This window comes from Neodiprion fabricii, chromosome 6 (genome assembly GCF_021155785.1).
Source record: "Neodiprion fabricii isolate iyNeoFabr1 chromosome 6, iyNeoFabr1.1, whole genome shotgun sequence".
Taxonomy (NCBI): domain Eukaryota; kingdom Metazoa; phylum Arthropoda; class Insecta; order Hymenoptera; family Diprionidae; genus Neodiprion; species Neodiprion fabricii.
Window position 1 is genome coordinate 1544449 of NC_060244.1, and position 22758 is coordinate 1567206.

Genomic DNA, 22758 nt, shown 5'->3' on the forward strand with positions numbered 1-22758 from the left:
AAAAAAGGAAAAAGATCTCAGATTCGGGAAGAAGCGGAGAGAAACACACACCCGTAAGAGTCAAAGTTTAAACTGCGCTGCTCGAGATCTGATCGGTAGCGGGACTTTGGACTCGAAAACTTTTCAATTTCCCCATTCTTATTTCTTTCTCATTTCCCACCTTGGCTACTCTTTTTTCGCCAATTTTTCTCACGACCAGATCACAGGGGTGAGAAAACGTATCGCACCGTCGCGTCGTTTTATATAAATATGTGCCTAAAGCGAGATAGAATTGAAGAGGGTTGGAAAATATTCACGGTATATACTTCCAATCTCTTCTTTCTTCGTCTTGAATATGTTTTTCTACCCTCGTCGCTGCAAAATTCATAAGTACAGTTTTACTCGGATTGAGAATTCGTCCCTTGACTCTCCGTTCGTAAGCTCGACCGACGATGCTCTTCCAGAGGAGACAAAATTCCCGGAGGAATTGCAGTAGGCGTGAATCGAGGCGCAGCAGGAACAAACTCCCGGTATGCCGAACATCCTGGCGTTGATCCTTTCGGCGGTGTACACGCAGTTTCCCGCATAAATCATGTGTTATTATATTCCTTCAACCGGATGCTTTTAGCGTTTCCAGTCTATCAGGATGACAGAAAAAAAGAGAGAGAGAGAGAGAGAGAGAAAGAAAGAAGAGAGAAAGGATACATTGCGCGAGGCGAAAATCACGTCGCTGTTTCATTCCTTTCTCTGTTCTCTGGATCCTGCTGCACTACGCTCCGGAACCTACGAAGCTTTTGGGTCTTCGAACAGCATCGAACTGCAGGATCATGGCGAAGCCGAGAGTCGCGCTTCGTCTTTGCTGCATATCAGCGGCGGGTCTCGAGAGTCGATATCGCCGCTCGTAAGGGGAGTCGAGAAGGAATGTTGATGTCGAATGAGCTGAATTAATGGATCTACGTCAGGCGCAATAACAGAGTCATCACCCGCCGGACTCGTACTGGCTCTGCCAGGTTCGCCTGACTGGCTGTTTGCCCGCTGCTTGGCTGCTTGCCTGGCGTTTCTCACTTCCCGACTTTCATCCCCACCCTGCCAGGTTTGCAGGGTGTTTTGCAGTTTGGTGCGCTCCGCGAAGCCTTCTTGGTTAATTGCCACCGTCACTCCGCCTTCGAAATGAACAACCCGCTCGGCCGGCTTATATGCAATCCGGAATTACCGACCACCGCTAATTTTCGCATGTATTCACACACCGCCCCGGGAACCGAGTTCACTTGTTATGCATCCGATCGGCCAAATTTCATTACAATTATGAAGAACGGCTCGTTTGGTGGCCACGATTATCGCGTCACCTTATTATCATTTTCGGTTTTCGGTAACATGTTTGATGAACGTGTCTGTCTATACGATGAAGTCTAGACTCCTCGGATCCCACAGGACTCTAAAATACCTTATCGATTCGACATTGTTCAACGATGAAATAACTTTCATCGCTAATTATTCAATTAGTCTCCGCACAAATCGCGATCAGAAAGACTTGAATCCGAGTTTCTGAACTACTCCGTTGATCGGTGCACGCGGTATAAAAACCTTTAACCTTCCAACTTTTCCGCCCGACGTCGAAAAATGCTAAATCTGAGGAAAGTGTGCAGAGAAATAGAGACGCACACGCAGCCTAGGTTATAACCAGCATCCTCCACTTATCCATTTTATACCAGCACGTTTCACCGACGACGGTGATAATTTATTCAAACCGTGTCAAGTGTCGGTCATGATATCTCGAACGTCGCTGCATCCATAATGCAGGCGGTTGTACCTACTCCCTCTCTCCTTTCGTCCGACATTTTACTCGGAGGTTGCAGAAAACTGGGTACTGTCGTGAAAAAAATCACAAAATACGAAAAAAAAAAAAAAAAAAAAAAACCCCAACAAAACACAAAGTACAGGCTGAAAACGTGAAAAAAGAAAGAGTCTATACGCGGATAATCTGTCGCGGCACGCGAGCTTAGCGTCGCACGGTTACAAGGTAGGGTAGCCTCGATACACCTCGAGGGAAATGAAATAGAGCGGTGGTACGAATTAAAAGAGAAGCTGAATATACACGACTAATAACCGTGATGCGGTAAACGTTACGTGATGCTCACTCGTCTGGCGCTCGTTAATCCCCCATCACGTCTCCATATAATTTTCGGACGAGCTCGAACCGACGCGACGCGACGCCTAATAATCCATATGAACCGGGGCACCGCTGCAAACATATCGGCGGCCCTCTGTTCTCCAAAATTCGAAGGCCGAGCGAGGGTGGACGGCGATCGGGATGTAGCGACGGCCTGCAAGGCTGCCAGGGAAGCGGCAGCCGGCCTCAGTTAAGGGCGTATATCACTCGTTTGGTTACCCCGTGGGATTTTCCCGTGTTAGCTCTTCCATCTATCCGTTACTATGTATATATGCAGACGTGTTTCACACTCGGTCACGTCGCTGGCGGTCGGGGGTCGTCCCACCGCTGCCACCAACGGTGCCGTCGTATCGACGTTACAAGCTTAAGCCGCTTCCAAACCACTCCTCTCAAATTTGAATAAGTGTTTTTCATCGACGAGGTGGTGGAAGGAAGAATTCAGGTGGCAAAACGAGACGAACGGTTTCAGGCTTGATCAATTCTTCTTTGCGTTACGGGACGTTTTTTTTTTTTTATTTTTTTTATTCTATTTTAGTTCGCCGAAAAGTTTTCGTTCTTTAACCGAATGGAATAAAATCTCACTCTCGCAGCACTTTGAGACGCTGAATCGTGACTCGCGCAAGCTTACCAAAGTTCGCGCCACTTGGAACACTCGCTCTCGTTACTCTGTGCAGAAATTCGTACCAACCAACCAACCAACTTCGGGGTTTAACACAGTGCTCAAAGCGCGCACAGAACTGCAACTTGTCTGCAGCATCGCGCCTCGTTTCACGTAACAAAGTAAAATATACACATCGCACCGCAGCACCAGCAGCAGCAGCAAGCTGCAGGGTTCTCTTGGTCGGAGGAACTGCATTCGCCGCGGGCTGTTCGTCCCGCCGTACTGCTCCAAGACTAGCCGGAACTAAATCAAACTTGATTACAGGGTATTCCATACGAACCGGAACCATGCAGCTCATTAATTTGCAATTTTTCATCGACATATCCGAAATGCGAGATCAACTTATGCGGAGGAGTTGAAGGACAAGGAAGAGGGAAAGTAAGCCGAAGTAAGCTCGAGTCCTCTTTTCGTTTCAATCAGCCGTCTTACCACCGAGTACCTGGTAAGGACGACGACGCGACAAAGACGAGACTCGTCGTCGGTGTGAAAAGCTCATTTGGTATTCTACAAGGATAATTTTATTCGAATCCATTAGACATGGCGTCAAGCGTCGCGCCGCCGTCGCGACCGTTCCTTAAGTCGCGGTAAACGCAGACGCTAATATCTCATCTTGGCTTTCTTTCTCTCTCTCTCTCTCTCTCTCTTTCTCTTTCTGCTTTCTCTCGCCCTCCTTATCCAATCCTTTTCTCTTTCCCGAAACGGGCCTCCGGCGCATCCGAGGACGCGGAGCACGTCTCAGTAGCGCAATTAGGCATCCGTAGCGTCGTCACCGATCGGTTCACGGCGAGCGCGTGCCATTGAAATCATTACTGGCGCTTTGTGTCTCTGCACGCGTGAATCGTGACGACGCGAGGAACGACGAAATGTGAGGGGACGAAGACTCTTTTCATGTGGAAAAATCTCACACGTTATACATGTACAAGCAGGTAGGTACGTACGCCTGTAACAAGCAGCTCGGTGTCAACGCCGAGTGGTATTTTTTACCCGATCCCCGATAAGCCGCGCATGCCGCGGCAGGCGGGAAGCTCCTCTCGACCCAAATTTAAAGTTGTCTACTTAAAAGTTTTCATTACCTCCACCCTCCTCCTCGACCCGCCGGGGTGTTATGCCGAGTTTGATCGAAGATATAACTCCTCGGCGAAGCGAGGAGTCGACTGTATTTATACGTATGCTGCCTCGTCGAGAATCAAATAATCCAGCTTACAGTCGCACGTAGGTATTATTATATTCTATACGTACCAGAGTCCAATTAAAATATCCTTCGCAAATTGTAAATTTCACCTTATCTGGACTCCGGCATCATCGGGGGTGAGAATTCGCGAGTTCGGGTTCGTCGACTTCGCACGATGAAATCGCTCGGCGGCAAAGATTGGAGCATATAAAAATTAAAAACGTCGCCTAAACAAGACATTCCGTTTCAGATAACGCGGCTCGAGTCGACCGATATTCGTAACGCGTGTTGTTACGATCGTTTCGACAGTTGCTGTAGTAAATTTAAATTTCGCCTTATTTCGTGTCAACTCGCGATTGGGAATATAATCGCGTACGTATACGTATGTGACGCCTCGGTTTAAATGTTGGGAGGAAAAAGTCTAGTACACCGTAATGTGCGCATGTGATACATAATTGAATATCGAAAAAATACAGGCGGATTTCGTTGTTCGACCGTTCAATGGAAAAACGGCGAGACCGGGAAGCATTATTTTATCCTCCCCGGCGCTCATCCTCTCTCTCTTTCTCTCTGTCTATCTCCGTCTACCTCTTCGCCATTTCAACCTTAGTCCCAGGGGGCTATTCGTGAAGCAGTTATTTATTCAAATTGATGAACCCGAATAGCAGGGGCAGAGGAACGTTGAACGTTGAACGTTGAACGTTGAGCGTAGGATTACCGGTTCTACGTTAGAGACTGCTACAGGTATGCTATAACGTGAATACCGATTCTTCGTTGCCAAAGTGAAGAAAAGAGGGGAAAATGCAGGGTCTGCTCGAATCGATTATTCGCAAAGTGGGTTAATAAATTATCAATTAATCGTGGCTTCAGCTATCTCTCCGCCCGAGTCGTACCGCATAAATTAATAATAAATCGACAAAGAGCTGCAATTTATAATAATTATGCATGAGGGCAAAGGAAGAGAAAATAAAAGAAAAAAGAAATAAAAGAAGAAGAAGAATTTCGCCCGAGCTCAGAGACCCCGCAGGAAATTGACCGCGTGGTCAGAATTGTTCGATCTTGTCTGCACCGCGGTCGTGGTGGAATTTTCACACCGTGTGGTAACATTCCTCGACGACAACGTACCATTCCAGTTTCTCCAGCTCCCGCGTGTCAACAGAAAGTAAAAATTTTCAAATTCCTCGTCTCTGGGTCGGGTCGACTGACCCAAAGAAACAAAGTTTAACAAAAGACGGCAAACCCCCGCATACGACACGAATACCCCGTACGGAAAGTGTAGTGAATGTTTGATTGCAAAAAGAGACGAAGTGAAAATTCCCAGTAATTTTCAAAGCTTAGGCAATATACGTTATACATACGTACATAATATGTATAAATTAATTTCCCTTTTATTTACTTTCACATATTCTTGCAGCCCTCCACTCAGGTTCCTCTGTTTTGCGTAAAATTGCAACAGCACGTGATCATAAAAGAATTTACGATAGGGGTTTATTTGCAATTCCAGTTCCCCGAGAGCTTCCAGCAGGGGGAGGATGGAGATGGGGTTTGGGGTCAGATCGTGAGCGCAAAGAGCCCTTGGCCAACCAAGGTCCTCGAGCGGTTCGCCCCGGTCGAGTGTCGTGGAGGGTGGTTTGGATTTTATTAATTCCAGAACGACCGCACAACGCTTTTCGAGGAGGGACGAAAAGGAAGCTGTTGCGCCCGGTGTAGCGCCTTTAAGACGACGATGAGTACGGCAAGCGTCGAGGCGTGTTCCATTATTCATTCAAAGGGCGAGGAATAAGGGAGGGGCTGAGAATAACTCGTGGAATAAAGAGCGCGACGTCATTAAATTATTTAAATTCTCATTCCATCCCTTGCGCGCAATCAAATTACATTGAACCGAAGGCGTTCTTCGTTTCGTTTCACTTCGGCCCTGGGATCGGTGCAGCCGTGCAACCGATGCACAATTTTGCAGACAAATGGGAGGACGGAGAGAAGTCAAGGTCACGCGGAGAGGGCGAAAAGGAGGAAAGCTGGGCTCCGTTTTCACTGAAACGAAGCTGAGGGTGGAAACGGGGGAACAAACACGCATCGTTGCCACCCCCCAAAGTTTACAGGCACAGAGAGGACGGGGAGGTTTGCGTCACGCGGTTGCGTGCGAGGCCTTCCTTTGTCGATCTGGCTGTCCGAACCTAGAGGTAGGTAGGTAGGTAGGTAGGTACGTGAAAGGAGAAATGCGAAATGAGAAAACTAGAAACAAGGAGCGAGAGGTATACCAACTCGTCGGACGAAACTCCTGCCTCCGCGGCTTGGCACGAATTTCCCAAACCAAGACGAATTTCCTCGGTCTCGCTCTCTCCCGCTCTCTTCTCGGCCAAATTCCGCTACGCACCTGGGGCGTTTTCAATATCCGCTATTGCACGAAGGGCAACCGCCACCCACATACCCCAAAACACAATCAATACTCGGGAACCGACAAATTATCTCTGGCTCTGCTTATCCTCCCGATGATCCTTCAAGGCGCACTACAGCCTACAAATATGACGTTTCATATTTAAGAGCACCGGAGTCCGAACTGACTTTGATAAATGGTCCATCCGAATCCAGGTGTTATTTGCTGCACAGCGAAACTTGACTCATCTTCGAAACGACGAAATTAAACAACGGTATTCCTTTCCAACTATTTACCCGTTCCGTGTACTACCTCTTATACTCGGAAGTAGGAACCAGACAGCGATATTCATGGTTTCCGAGAGCTCGAGATTCTATCGCAGAGCTTCGCTTCGCAAAAATTGAGATACCAGTGGCCTCTTACCTCGGAAGCGAAACTCGACCCCGAGAATCGTGGCCGGCTAACGGAAGTTCCTAGGTACCTTGAACTAATAACAAGCTGGACTAGCTTGTTTTGGAACGGTGCACAGCTGGACGGTTCGCAATATCCGCCACTGAATCCACTCGTATCAGTTTCGGAGCTACAGTCGACCCTTGCGAAATTTATGCTTGGGAAATTTCGCGTAGGACTGTCGACAATCCGTTATTTTCATCGCGCCACATTAGGACTTCCGCGGCATTTTCGAGACTCGGCGTAGCACGCGCGATACAATTCGAAAAAAAGAAATATTCCGCGAGATATTCGGTCAGCTTTGAAAGCCGGACCCATTAGCCTGCAGCCCCGAATCAGCAGTTAATTGACTACTTTCCTTCATCGTGCTATTTCTGCTGTTAGAATTTATCGCTGCCCTGAATCTGGCGTTATTCAACGCTGAGAGAGTATGTTGGTGTTGGTTGCCAATCAAGAAACACGGCATAAATCATCTTGCTCCGCCTAGTGCGCCGCCGTTGATGCATTTTACGAGTATGAATATTTGTGTGCAGCCACTTTTGAAACGAGGGTAAGTAGGTACGGGACTTTGATCGAGGCGCCTGCACACCGGCGAAGAGTTTGACTCGGGAATATTATCGAAACGAAATCTTGATCGACGGATCGGTGCATGATCTAATTTCATTAGGAAAAAGAGAAAGAGAGTTATGTTAACTGGCTTCTTCATGTGCGTGCGATAATTAAGGAGGCCAGTTATCGTGAATCACTCTTTTATCTCGAGATACATATCCGAGTTTGGCTACGTGTTCGCCTGGCTGATAAAAGCGCCGGGTATACATTACAGCGCCTTTTGTCAACTATCAACTCGTACTGTAGTCCGATGTTTCGTATTATCGCCCACTACGTGAAGTGCCTATACACGAAAAACGTGAAAGGCTGAAATTTCAAGGAAAGTGCTACACTCGTATTTCCTACCCACCCACCCCTTTGCTTCTATCCCGAAAACGAAAAGTGGGTAAAAGAAAATTCAATTCACCCAACGTGGTACGGCAGCAGCAGCAGCAGCAGCAGCAGCAGACGTGGTGGGATCTGATGTCACGTGAAATGGACGGGGGTGTTGTTTTTTCCGGTACCGTGTAGTCTCTAACCGTATAGGCATATCCGGAGGTTCGGTGCAATTGATGTTTTTGAGTAAACAACCGGGTGTTGTACGTTTGGCTGGGCAGATCCTCTCCTGCACCCTCCCATCTCATCTGTTGCCCAAGGACGAAGTTATATATCTACAGGATTCGCTATACGTGTCAGGGACAACAGCTTATCATGTTTGTTTGACAAGTCCGAAAAACATTTCCCTAAAGGCTCGACTAGTCAATCGCCTCGACGCGCGACGTTACGAAGTCCTGTATGAATAAATTATTGACAAGTGAGAAATGAGGATTTTTCGCGTTTAATAAATAATTACCGTGCTGCGACACCCGCCTTTGACACCGATTGAACCCGTTTCATGCGAAATATATCTTGGCTGGAGGAACGTTATTCTTCGAATCCCTTGTCGCGGCGGGTCGACAGTGCGATATGGGAATGAGGTAAATATGGACGTGTGCCGCAGGAGGGAGAAGAAAAAATGGCGTGCTTCGTGGCACGGAAATCGCGTGTCGGGGAAGCACGCCGTTCGGATCTGTTTCATGTAACGACCTTACAACCGTCGGTCAATTGAAGATTTGAAACGCCTTCGAAACCGGGACGAATTTCCGTGTATATTTTAGGATCGGAGATTCGAGAGGTAAAACTTTCCCGCCACTCGACCCACCCTGACCTAATGAAATTGGAAAGGAAATGAGGTTAGGGACGCCACAACGCCCAAGGCTAGGCGCAAGGTCTAACTCGTGCTTAAAGCAGTTCCGAAATTTTCAACGATCCTTCCTTTCCAAATACACGCTCTCCACCCGATCCTCGTTTCCGTTTCTGAATCGACGTGATCGCATTCGGTATATAGAGATAGGTAGATAGATAGATAAACAAACGGATAGATAGATGCAGTATTTATTGAGGATCAAGACCCCCCAAGAACCGGTGAATAGTAGAGTTGAGGATGGCATGGCACGGTAGCAAGATGACGGACAATGAACTGGAATTGCATCCACAAAGTCACTGAACACCTCGTGTCGATTACCAACATTCTTCTCGTATTCCAAAGTCGTCCATAATCCATGGATAAGAATGAATAAACAGCGTGAAACGAGGAACCAAAATAAACTACTGTGCGAACGAGCCGCGGCTGTTTTATGGATTTCCGCAAACTTCCTCCGCGGTAAAGAGGGCAAAGAGAAGTAGGGAGCGATGTGGCCCTGTAGGGTTTTAAGGTGGTTCAAAACAAAGCTCTCTCTCTCTCTCTCTCCTCCTGGCAGCAACTCATATTCCATCCGAGGTGAATATACACAACGCGTGCTTGTCTCTCCGTATCGCTTTTCCCAAACTACCCGCCGCGTCATCCGGACAACGTACCCCAGCAACACAAAGACAAATTCCCCATGTAGTATGCGAACGAAGCCTGCGGGCAAGCTCGTACAAGGTGTTCGAAACGCTACGAGTTCCGCACATACATTACGCTTCCGCATATAGTAGACGTGGCGACGCGACGACGCCATGAACCGGAGTACCTGGCAACGTCATTGGTAGTGCAGGGTATGCAGTCACGTAATTATGAACCCGTTCCGTTCCGGACAGATTTCAGACCGACCGTAACATTATCGTCCCGGGTCTGAGTCCAGGCCGCGATGCGGTTGTATGATTAGGCGCGAGGATTTCCTCGTGAATAGTTTAAGCCTCTAGTCGAGAGAAATTTCTCGGGATAATCCTCGAGGCTTACGGAATGACAAACGGGCCGACCCAAAAACGCATCGGTATTTCCACAGAGTGATGAGGATATTTCTCGCCGAAACTGAGAGGCCTATACATGTGTATATTCACGCACACTCTCAACTCTCCAGCGACGAGCTGCAGACAGTGTGAACTGAAAATCAACCCACTTTGGCCGGTTTAACACCGGCGATAACTGAGCCCCGGTTAAACGCTGCCCAGCAGCGTTTACAACGTTATTCAACGAAATTGAGGAGCCGCCGGAATCCTCCCGAGTCCTGGTCTATAACCTGCCCGGTTTCGAGCGGGTATTTCCGCGATAATTTATGAACTAAGGTATCTGCGTCAACGATTTTGCTTCGACCATTTCCTGACGACTTTGCTTGACCTCTAGTTTCAGCGGCGACGGATCAAATAAGAAACTGGAAACACCGCGAGTGGCAACATTTTTCTTTCGCACCTTCTATTCTCCGCTGACTGAAAGCGTAGATTGTATACTTGCATTATTTCTACGCATTTGTTATCGCGAGCGAAGAACGGGTAGTTAGGGTAGATTGAGATCGTTGAATAAATTGCTCGATTCTTGGGGAGCGTTGCGACTAGGTAAACACGAGGTGAAAGTTTCAAGAAGGTCGAACATCTTGTTACACGCTCAACAAAGAGGGTTGAACAAGGTCTCGCTAAGAGTGCATATCCACCACACGAACCAACCGCCAAACGTGTTACAATGTCATGAATAAATCGTAAAGCTGTGTTAGGAAAATTTCTGCCCAACTATCGGCAATACTCGTCGGGCACTATAGAACTATAACCTCGATGCCAACAAAATTTCGATCTAACAATTATGACACTGTAACATTTGATACGTCAAGTTTACACAGGTTACCTGACACACCGCAGGAAAAATGCTGACGTCGAATTGTCAAATTGGCAGTGATGAAGGCTCGACGAGAAGCGTGTCTTGTCTTCGATCTGTGTATCCTCTTCCTCTCCCTCTTCCTCTTCTTCTTCTCCTTCTCCCTCTCATCTCTCCTCTCTCTTTTTATCTCTTTCTCTCTTCCCCCTCAAGCCGAGCCGTATAAAAATACCTACACCGGTATCACGGAGTGGTCCGTGCACCGATGGCGGAGATTTTTCTCGTCTATCAGCGACCGGAAACTGGGTTCCGGTATCAGCGCTGTCTTTTAGATCAACAGAGAAATCCGCAAGTTCCGACCGGCGCGTGAAACTCTTTTTTTTCTCACCGAAATGGGCACCAGTAAGCGGAAGAGGGGATTCACTTTTTCCGGCTCAAAACTCGCCCTTCTATCTCACCTGTGTGTAATGTGTACGCGTGTGTGTGTTTACACGTGTGCGCGGGATATTCGCAGGAACGTAAAAATTTACACGGTTTGTTGTCCCGCAGTGCGTATATTATACATGTATAAGATGTATATGAGGGAGGGATCAAGAGACGGGAAATTGAACGTGAAATGCGAGACAAAAATCTGTACAAACATTTTTATATAACCCAGTGCATACATCGGAGCGAGTTCTTTCCGTTTTGTTTTCTCTTCTTTTCCTTACCTTTTTCTTTCGTTATTTTTTTTCTTTTTTTTCTTTTTTTACCACTTATCGTCTTTGTCCCCTTTGTGCGAACGAATTTGTTTGTTCAGCTGTCAAAATTGTTCCTACTCCGAATACGAGAATAAATTCTTTCAGATTTTCATCAATGAATATTAAATTCTTCTACAACGCGTTGCTGCTTCTGTCGGTGTTTCCCCTCTGGATTTCTGTCATACGATTAGATTTTAATCCTTGCGTTATTCATGAGAGTAGGGAAAAAAAAATCACTATACACAAGGACAAAACTCGCAAGTTTAATATTATCGGTACTCGCAGTGAGTAAATATTTCGGTGATTGCTCGAAAGATGCGTAAAATGCCAAGTGCATCAAAACGCATTATACTATACACGATACACGCGGAACGTTCAAAGTGTACGAGAAAGCGACGAGCGTATATAATTCAAGAAAAAGTATATAAATGCAGAGTCGAAAATTCCCGGTCCATGATCTCGGCCAGAGCCAAAACCTCCTGCGAAGTTGGCAAGAGTCTGAAAACACCCGGGTCGCTTTGTTCTCGAACGAAACTATAACGAAACTGCACGACAAAGTTAAAGTTAACCCCGGCTCCGTTATACACGGACACAGGTACATGCATGTGAAACGTAAAGTAAATACGGATGTATGAACGGTAGTCGAATAGGGTTGATGCACAGCGTACCAATGGAGTACAATAAGATTTGATGAAAATGAAAACGCTCCATTTTTGCAAGCGGAAAATTGTTCCGAGCATTTTCGGTATAAATTTTTCAAACGCTCAGCCTTGAAAAAAGAGAACCACCACCCCATTAAAAAAATACCAAGGGAAATACGTGGTTGTTTTTTTTTTTTTTTTCGTTTTTTTGGTCTTGTTACATTATTAAAAAGAATTTACCGCTGAGTGTCTCGACCGCTTCATGGCAAATTAAAGCTCTGCACGTTTGCAAGGGGGAATGGGGAAGTGTTGTACGTGTGTGCCACGCGTGTAATCAGCGGTAAGGATTTAAAAGGCGATTAGACCTGAAAGGCTCCGAAAAACATGAGGCCGCGACGACGCTTACGTGTCGTAAGCTTTGACATTGCGCGCATTTGAGAATTCCCGGGGAACGGGATATTCCGTAAATAATTTCTACTTCGGCGTTAATTTAAATGACAAACGTGGCTTCTTTACCCCCGTCGCTGCCGGCGATGGCGCTGTGCTGCAATATATAAACGTCTACTGGGATAAACGTTGCTTATGCAGTAAGCAATTTATGATAAACCATCTGGAAGAGAGATTTAGCCACGGTCACCGCACCCGCCCATCAACGAACAAAATTAATAAACGGGTGACTTTGAAATAACTCAACTAAACAATGAACGATATTTCGTAAAAAATGTAAATATATAGAGAGGAAAAAACCAATATTAAACCGAATATACGTATACACCTACACCTTGTATATAAAAGGTACGTGCGTACGTATCTTTTTATCGAAGAACAGGAAAATCAGTCACCCGGATGTTGATTTATAAATTTGAATAAATAATTAATTGATAAAGCTGCGTGAGGTGTTGAAAGTTAAATTTTTTCAACGCTAATTACCACTTCTCACAAATTGCCTAACATCAACGTCGATCAAGCCGATTTGGGGGTAAAACGACGATAACGAATGTCATTGAATAGTTGTAAAATCGGCTGAGGCCTACGTTGCAAAATATAATTTATTTATTAAATCAGTTCGCGTGCTCTCGAGGAGTTAAGTCAGCGTCGAGTATATTAGAGATGTTCGGAGGTTGGTGTTCCGGGGCACGGAAGACGAACCAACCTCCTCCTAACTTATTCCTTACTCCTCGTCTTCCTCCTTCGTTCCATTCGAGCGGGTATCTTCCTAATTTTGAATTTTATTTATTTTTTACGGTCAAGGCACTTTCCACGGTTCTGCGGTAGGATGGCACAAGGGTTCCCTGTCCTCGATTCTGATCGTCGTAGTCGTCGGAGTGGTTGTTCGCTCTCGCAAACTTTTAACCGTTAACCTCGCGCCCCGTTGGCAGAAATATAGCTACTTTTTCGCCGTGCGGTCGAATGGAGAGAGGTTTGAAAAGAGGCAAAAAATGGAAAAATAGTGGGTTGGATACCGGCTGGCTTCGTACGACCAATCCACGATTAAACGGTTTCACGTATTACCCACGGATCACCCTTCAGAGGTATGGAGGACGAACGACGTCCGTCGATAATCAAACCGGAAGTTAGATATCCCCTTGGCGGAATGGATTTATATCCAACTGTATATATATATATATATATATATATATATATGTATGTATATTTTTTTTATCCTTCCTCCCTCTCGCTCTTTCCCGCGTAATTGAAAAGGGATTAGGTCGTCTATCGACGATTGATTCCCACAGGGTGAGCATGAAGAATCGTCCTGGCACATATATTTCCAAGCCTCCACTTCCTTCCTTCCTTCCTTCCTTCCTTCCTTCCTGCGGCGTGTGTATAAGCGGCTGCCGCAACCAGGCTGATACTCAAATACTCACCCCAAGAGTTCGATACCTCGCCTCGCCTCGCCTGACTTTCCGATCTTTCATTCGCCGCAGGGTAATGGGAAAATGAGGGCGTGGCTCGTGCCGAGGTAGGGGAGGAAAAATGCGACTAAGATCGAGGGAGGAAAACCCGTGTCCAAGTTTACCCCTCCTTTTCTACCTATCTATCTATCTATCTCTCTCTCTCTCTCTCTCACATTCTCTCGCTTTTTATCACTACGAATGGATAGAGATTCGTCATCATTCTTCATTCTCGCGAACTTCGGTATCAAACGATCAAGAGTTCCGCACGAGATCGTCCGCTCGCTCTCTCGAGATCACGAACGTGGATGTGGAAAGAGCCGAATAAGACCAGTAGACTGCAAACCCCCCACCCCAAAAACTGAAAATAAATCCAAGCACACGTGTACGTATACGTCAGTCGTCCGCGGACAGAAGCGTCCCTTTCAAGCCCAGGGAGAGCATTTGTCTGTGGAGGAAGAAAAGTGATCCGAAATGTCCGGCTAGCTACCCTCCTCAAGGTCGGAGGGTCTCAGCGTCTAACAAATACCTCATACGTCCTCCGGACCATCGAGCGACGGACAAATGACGTCGAAATTCGTTTCACCCAGGCAGGGCAGCCAGCTCCAGCCGGCATGTAATGCCAGCAATCATCGGAACCCACTTTTTCATTCCAGGTTACATGCATATTCATGCCCCTTGACCCCGGCTCTTATAATATACGAGGGATAGAAATCGAGAGAAATTTTTACCGTCATCCCGCCGCGTTTTTTCATCCTCCGCGAGGACAAAAAGAAGAGAAGAAGAAGAAGTATAAGAAAAAAGAAAAAAAAAAAACAAACAGGCTAATTTTACTTGCAGCTTCGGATGATTAACGCGAATTACCCCCCGAACTGCTCTTTCAATCGGATCGTTGGTTTGCCCATTATTGCCGCGTTCGTTGCCTTGGGTGTGTTATCCTCGCAGCGTTGTACAGAACGACGGTTATCCTATAAATTTATCGACTTCTGTGACGCAGCATTTTCCAATGGTATTAGAGGAGGTGAAATATGTCTGCATCGTGATCTCCGATGGATAGATTATTAACGTTCACCGGGCATTCGCCTCCGAGGTACAGGGGGTCCATACCACTCACGATACTGCAATATACCTTTCAGAAAGCTTCGCAGTTTCCTGATACTGCTGCGGTTTTATGTCCTGCTCTTCGACCTCCGGCGCCGTTCCTCGGGCAAAGAGAGAGAGATAGAGAGATCGGCGGGAAACAGCATGTAGTACAGATAGAGACGGTGGGGGAGGGGGAGAAAAGGGGCAAATCATCTCATCTCTCTTTCTCCTTCTCCTTCTCCACCTCGTCCCTAGTGGCATAATTATAGTCACGTCGATGTCTGACGCCGTCGTCGCCGACCTCGTTGCTCCGACGGTTCATTAATCCCTCCTCCCCCACGCCGCCAAATCAACGTCAGACATCATTCCGCACCGTCGAAATTCCGGACTAATTGGTCGCATACCAAACTGTCGCTGGATGTCCGCTAAAATCAATCCTGAATAGATTTGAAGCACCGGTTTTCAGCCGCGGCGTTACTCCCTCTCCATCCCTTCCTGCGTATCCGCGACCTCGTCGCTGCAGGTAGGTACGTTATGACGAACGCTGCAGTTTCCCCGAGTTTCCGCACTTGTTCGAAACTTTCCTCGTCTACACCTGTCAGAGCGGTGGAAAAGGAATGTGGAAAATTGACAAACTTCAGGAATTACGTTCGTCGTCGTCGTCGTCTGAAAATGTGCACCGCGAAAAGTTCGATGGATATTTCATTTTTTCTCCCTTTTTTTTTTTTTTTTTCATTCACCCCCGGTGAATAATTCCAACAATTTATAGATTACGTTGACAAATAAGCTTTCTATGAATTGAAAAATTATCTACCTATTATACGTATACCTGTCAAATTCGCAAATTTCGAAAATAAACGATATACATCGTTTGTATCCCGGGAGGAAAAGTGAGATTGTTCCTAACCACCGTCTGTCTGATACGGTACCAATCTTGTATGATAAATTATAAAAACGCAAATCATAAGAAAGATGATTGATGAATCCGTCCAAGGAAACAAATTGAGGATAACTCACGCGCAGGTTTCTTTCGTTATACGTATACCTAAACCGTATTGTTCAGAGGCAGAGCTTTGTGCCGGTGTCCCGATCACGGGAAAGAAGGGAAATAATAATAGCCCTAATTACGATAATGACAACAACGACAATGGTAACGAGGAGGATCGGAGGAGGTACTTTTGTACTTTTCGTAGGTTTTTTTTAGGCTTACGTGCGGAGGAGGAGCTGGACGGACGACGTGCCCCGTATCAAGTTAAACAAGAACTCTAATTAGATGCCACGACTTGTTTGTGTGTTCTTATCCTTTATTTCCTACTATTTTTCTACACCCGTACTTTCTTTCTATGCTTCTTTTTTCTTCAATGAAGAATAATAATTAGATTGAAATACGAGGTTTCTGAATTACCAACCAGTACCGAGGAGTAGCGGAACTTTGCACCAACTCGAGAGTTATAATTATGGGGAAGCAAGTGCACGGTTGCACGGATCGATATCTTCGTGCATATCGAAAATCCTTCGTTCTTTTTTTTGTCTTCTCTTTTCTGCACTTTATACGACAATTCGAAAATAAGATAAGGGAAGAACTAACATTGCTCAATATTAGTACATATCAACTTGTTTGCTTAAGCGTTATGTCTAATGTTCGAAAGTACGATTCGTCTGGTGTCGCATTATTTGCGCATATATGCTCTTTTGATGAGTCGATGCAGCATTTCAGCTGTACTACCCCTGTCGCTAACATTTCGTCAAACGATATCCGTATTTGGTGTGTTTGACATACACAAGAAGCAGATCTATCGGTGTTTGACCGGTTGCAAGTTCGATCGAACAACAGAAATGGTAATCGGCTCTTTTCCTAACAAGTACGCGTTATCTGTTCCAAACCGCGTTTACGTCAAATAACAACTTCCGACGCGACATGCTACTGGAATGCTTGAGTTCATCATTATTTCGGCACAAAGTAGCCACGAGCCGGAAATAACAAACGCAATTCACGGTATAAAGTTCATTAAAATTAGTCATATAACATGGTAAAAACCGTCCAAGTTGTTCGTTCGTGAAAATGACAGCTATTTCTTTCTTTTCTTTTTTTTAAGACCATAATTGCAGTCGACTCATCAATAATTATCTTTTCGTATACAGAATTTCAAATTCGATCCGCGTTTTTTCCTTAATTTTTTTTTTTTTTGATTTTTTTATTTCCTTTCTACACTTCAATTTTTCACAAGCGTGTAATTATCTAATACAATAGCGGAATAATAATTCAGGCGACCCGCGTTAGCGAATTGAAAACGGGGCGTAGTTTGTACCTGGTATAATACCCGAGGTCGTGGTTCCCGAGGGCGAACGGGTTCCGGTTCGGCGTTTTAATTTCGCAAGCTCGTAAGTCCTGCGTAATCCGCGATTCGTAGTCAGCCGGTCGGTGTTGCAGGTATTGGTGAGCGTTGGTTTAGCGAGCCGAAGAAAAGGCGGGCAAAAAAAAAAGCTCTGCAACGTTTCATCGCGAGGGAAAAAGGGCCGGCTATAAGTATAGGTACGTATACCTTATACCCGTAAGTACAGAGAGCTTTCCGTCGGATGGATTATCCGTCTAGAAAAGAAACCCGGTGAAAAAACGTTGTCGTAAAGTTTTCGGCGGTGAACGAGCCGGGAAACCGCAACTTCGACCCAAGTCCAAAAGCGCAAATATTTACCAACGACGGGAAAATTTCTTCGTTAGGATATTCGCCGAGTTACCAAATGTATATATGTATATATATATACACACTTCTCTACGAACGCGCGATGAAGTTGACAGCGCTTATTGCGAGGCGCTTTGCAACGGCGATCAACCAAGTTTCTCGAGCTTGCAGCGTTCACAATAAGTTCAAAACCGAGGATACAAGCAGGGATCAGTTTTTGCTGCTGGGTGGAAAAGGATATCCATTCGTACTTTTGATGTCAGACCCACCCCCTCCCCCTCCCCCCCCCTCCTTCCATTCTCCTCACCAAAATTTCACAGACATTTGGATGATTCGAGAAAATATGACGATACCTTGAAACATTATCAAGGTACAGATCCACCTCGTGCTGATTATCGTAATTTTTCGAAACTCAACGAGTTTGATTAAACTCTGAGATTCTCCGAAATATCGATTCGAATTATACACGTCGACGAAGAGATCCGGGTTAAACTGCCAAGTGCGAAGATGTCTACACCGTGAATCTGAGAATAATTGGCGTTTCATGAATGTCAATCGTCAAACTCAGATCCGTGCACGTCACGAAATTTTCGAGCAATCTGCACCATTTTCAAGATATTCGAAACGCGTGCTTCGCGGTCAATACTTATACCAACGAATTCCGAGTGTTTATATTTGAAATTACAACGAGTATGTATATACCGTTAAAATATTTAACATTTCTCGGAGGTTTCGTCGACGGCGCCAGCGGGAGATGAGAGTGAGCGACTGACTACAAGGTATGTATGTGTATAAACGCTTGAGATAGGAACGTGGCTAGTTACACGTTGTATCTTTATACTTGCTTGTTACAGAAATGACTCGACAAAATTCCACGCGCCTCGGAAACCTTCCCTCGCTGTTATTTTCTCCTTTTTTATTATTATTATTATTATTTTTTTCCACCCAGCTCTCCCCCCTCCCCAAAGCGTAACCGGCAAAGCGAAATTACCCCAATCTAAGCGAAAAGCTCAACTCTTCACCTCCGCGATATTTGGACGAGCTACTCACACGTCAATGCGTTACAGTTATACCAAAATACCTATGAATTGTTCATGTGTATACGTAGTCCTATTCGATGATGGCGGAAGGGCACGGAGGGAGGAAAGGGCCGTGAGAAAAGTACAGGTGGTACCATTGTCCATACCTGCCGGGGTATTTAGATATGGAATAATAATTCCAGGCACGTATACAGGATTGAATCTGACTATCGCCGGTGGAGATTAGCCCGTTTCGCGTGTCGCCGAGTTCTCCGCTTGTTTGAAATCGCGCGGGGATGAATGAAAGTGCGATCCGCAGGAAGTTCCCAACCCCCGACTGCAACCGGTGTTTTACCCCTTTTCCTCGCCATCGTTTTGCCGGATTTACGGGCAAAAACCTCGCGAAACGTGCCCCGTCACCCCTGAATAAGAGATACCGAGCTGCAAAACTTTCCCCTGTCTGCCTGACTGCCTGCCTCCACCTTAGGCGTTGTTTGCCAAGTTAAAGACGTCGTGTGTCTGAGATGAATATGCGAAAACAGCAGAAGCCACTCAGTGGCCCGATTAAACGCCTACGTTATGTTATTTTATACGGATTTAGGAGTGTAAATATCACGTATATCATCCCCTGTGTTAGACTATAAGAATTGACAAAAAGATGTGTAAAAATGTGAAATGAATACATAACTTACAGTTTGTTTTTTTTTTACACATACGTATACCTATATATAAGGTGTGCAGCGACGTTCCTCGCTGCAAGTCGCGCTAGTATTTTCCCCGTAGTTATAATTAGGTAATCGTGAATAATTAAACATTGCCGCATTTTTTTATTTTTTATTTTCTGTTACGTTAATGTTTTTTGTTTCATTTTCCCTCTAATATCCAGACGCGCGCAACGCAAACCGTACGAAACGGAGTGGAAAAAATATACATATAATTTGCCCGTATTTGCTACCCGGTATAATATACCTGCAGTTTGCAATTGTTGCGATATTATCAAGGTAACGTGAGAGGAATTAATACCGTACCGGGACGGGGTCTAATTAGTGATGGAAAGGAAAAACCATTCGGTACACCGACGACATTGCAACCCGATAACGCGTCGAGTTGCTAACCGGATTATATATTTGCACCTTGGATTATTACTCAAGAGTCGTAAATCGATACCGCGAATTGATATTTTGCAAATAAAAAATAAACGATTCTCGCATCGATGTGTAATTTTTATTTTTTTTTTCTTTTTCTTTTTCCTTAAATGACACAATTTACAATTTTTCCATTCCATTCGATCGGAGTAAGCTTCGTATTTCGTACGCTAACTAACTGTGGAAGAATTTTTAATATTTCCAACAACTTGGAACTTCTCGGTCAATATTGATAAAATTTTTAGCGTATTTCACTCCGGTTGAGAATATATCGCTTTACGACGACAACTCAATAAAAGTTTCGTACTCGCGCTAATAAACCCAGTGAGACGATGTACGTGTACTATATGCATCAAACCCACAACAAAGAATGAGCGCAATAAAATTCCACTGAAAATTCCAATTACTCGATATCACGCATCGCAAGTTATTCACCGTCATATTTTCAATAATTATAACAATCGGCATATCGCTATCTGCTACGCGGAGTTGTTGCCGCGAAAAGAATAACAATATTTTCGTGAAAAATTGTGCAGAGAAATTGGAAAGTATAAGAATAACGGAAGATATTTTCATCGCCTAACCGGAAATTAATTACTTTATATTCATCTGGAAGCGTAACGTAAGTACATATGTAATACTTATATGTATATACGTATCTATATACAATGTCGAAAATGAAGGAGAGGGAGCGAGAGGTACGGGTGCAGGAAAACAAGAACGTTTCCTCGCGAATATCCCTACACCCGGACACGGTTTCCCCTTTCACACCCCCACACCCCCACCGCCAAGAATGCGAAGATACCAATTTCAAAAAGGGGTATTAATTCTCGGGGCTGTTAGCGCAGAGCCAAGATATCTACGTGACTCTAATTATTTCTCAAGATCTACACCCTTTCCTCCATCTTCTCTCCTACCGCGGTGATACCGTCGAACACGTTTCTTCGGGAACGACGTTGAATTTCCCATCCCCGTCATCGACTAGAACCGTTTTCTCCTCGGCTCGTTCGGCATACGCCCGGTATATACTATATATATAATAATACCATTCTAGCTCGTATGTTTGGCTGACAAAATGACGAGGCCATCTTGGAAAAGCTGAGCCGAAGCTACGCGGCGTAAATATACGTATATACATAATATATACGCACACATACGTATATGTGTATATAACACCAACACCACACGCCCCAGCATATACAAAGAGAATTTATTTATGTATATTGGGGTGAAGTCTGGGCGCGACTCGGTGTGATTTCTCAGGCGTAAACGCATACACGTCTATACGAAAAGTTTTGTCTACCCGGTGTCTCGTTTTAAACAAAATCATCCGGTATCTTCACACCCTTGAGGTCCAAGGCAACGAAGAGCACGATTTTGTTTCATCTGTCGTCTACGGTGTTCACCAAACTTCTCCCCGTTTTTTATAATTCTGAACGACCCGAAGCGAGCGATGTAAAAGTCCAAGAAGAGCAATCCCTCGAGGTGAAGATGATCGTCATGAAAATCGGCACTGGACACCGGCCAATCAATCACGTGATATTTTTAATTTAATTTTTATTTTCCAGAGTATATGTCACGAGTCTTCTTCGCACTTTTCTTTTCCCTCACGCCGTTTCCGGGATATTTGCGGATCCTGTTTTGGAAATGGGACACCCCGTGCACACCAGTCGGATCGGAGAGAACTGAGCGCGTAAATTGTGACGTCGAGGGTGATGGTGGTGGTGGTGGTGGTGGTGGTGTACGTTGTTAGTGTTTGCGGACCGAGGAAGATATTTCGTGTATATTTGTCGTTTCATTTTTTTTTTTATAATCCTCCCTATTTGTCATTCACGAAAGGCGCGGAGATTTCCAGAGCTATGTAACACCAACGCTGGCACCCACATCCACCGTCTGAACCTAATACGCGAGAAGGAAGAAGAAAGAAAAAGGAGATTGTGTGTATAACATAAAACCAGAAGCCCCGTTTTCCTATCTCCAAAAGTGACGATCCGATACGATGCGGATTGTATCTTGAAAATTACCCTTGTTTTTCCACCATCCACTCTTGACTCGAAAAATCATATCTTCAAAGTCAATCAATCGGTAGTTTAAAAACAACGATCGAGAAAATCACTCAATTATTTTCATTGCGAAATTTGTATTGCATAGTTTCACCGATACAGACGTAACAATTACGACTTAAACAATCGAGCGTGACACTTTGCTCGGAGAGTAAACGTTGTCATAATAAATTCCGAGGCATGCCTGCACGAAATCGTTGCGTACAAGGTACGATTGAAACCAATCGTTTCAATTGAACGTGTTAAACCGGAGCAATCCCTTCGTTTCTTCTCCCCTTCACGAAATTAAAGTAGTTAGGTAGACGGGAGTAGCAATGCAGCGCTGGATTTCGTGCCGAGCATTCGGTGCCCATAAAACAGCCGAACGTAAGCAAGCGTAAGGCGGTTATTACGCGCGTACCTTCCCACAAACAAACACAAGCGCAGCAATTCCACAGGCCGACATGAAATTCGATCCTTGGTCGAGACCCGGTAGGTAGACTTTTAGTCATTGTTACGACCACGCGCTCACATAATTAGTATGTTTCCGTAACAATTAAGCGGTCGGGCATAACGGAAACTCGCCGCGTATATTTGACGGTCGAAAACTTTTTAGGCAACAACAATCGGAAAGTAGACGACGAAGTGAAGGAAGGGTGAAGGAAAACTCGGGGTAAAAAACAAAGCTCGAGAGTTTAAGTTTATGTCTACCCTACGCCCAAAATTTACGACCACGGTATTTTCGGGCAGCACTAGCTAATTGTGAACATTAGCGATAAGGGATGGAGAGAAAAATAGAGAAATCTAGATGCAGGGTTGTATTGTACACAGGAATGTATATATATAAGAAGTTGTACACCTGTATCAGCCGTCCGACAGCCGATAAATAATTGTTCATTATCACGTACCTTGTATCACGCGTGCAGAGCTGGACAATGGCGTATCACCTGTAACAAAAAGTAATAATAACGTTATCAAACAATTTTTCACAATCAAATTTCCACCGACCATTG

General features: G+C 45.1%; 1 protein-coding gene across 5 annotated transcripts in view; it reads right to left on the minus strand.

The window, feature by feature from the left end:
* Nucleotides 1-22758, minus strand: part of LOC124185472 (leucine-rich repeat-containing protein 24-like) — a 172668-nt gene that overhangs the window by 70927 nt on the left and 78983 nt on the right. For all 5 annotated transcript variants that reach the window (XM_046576282.1, XM_046576281.1, XM_046576284.1 and 2 more), the window contains one exon: nt 22654-22692. The gene's annotated coding sequence lies outside the window, so the exon portion shown is untranslated. The remainder of the gene's footprint in view (nt 1-22653; nt 22693-22758) is intronic.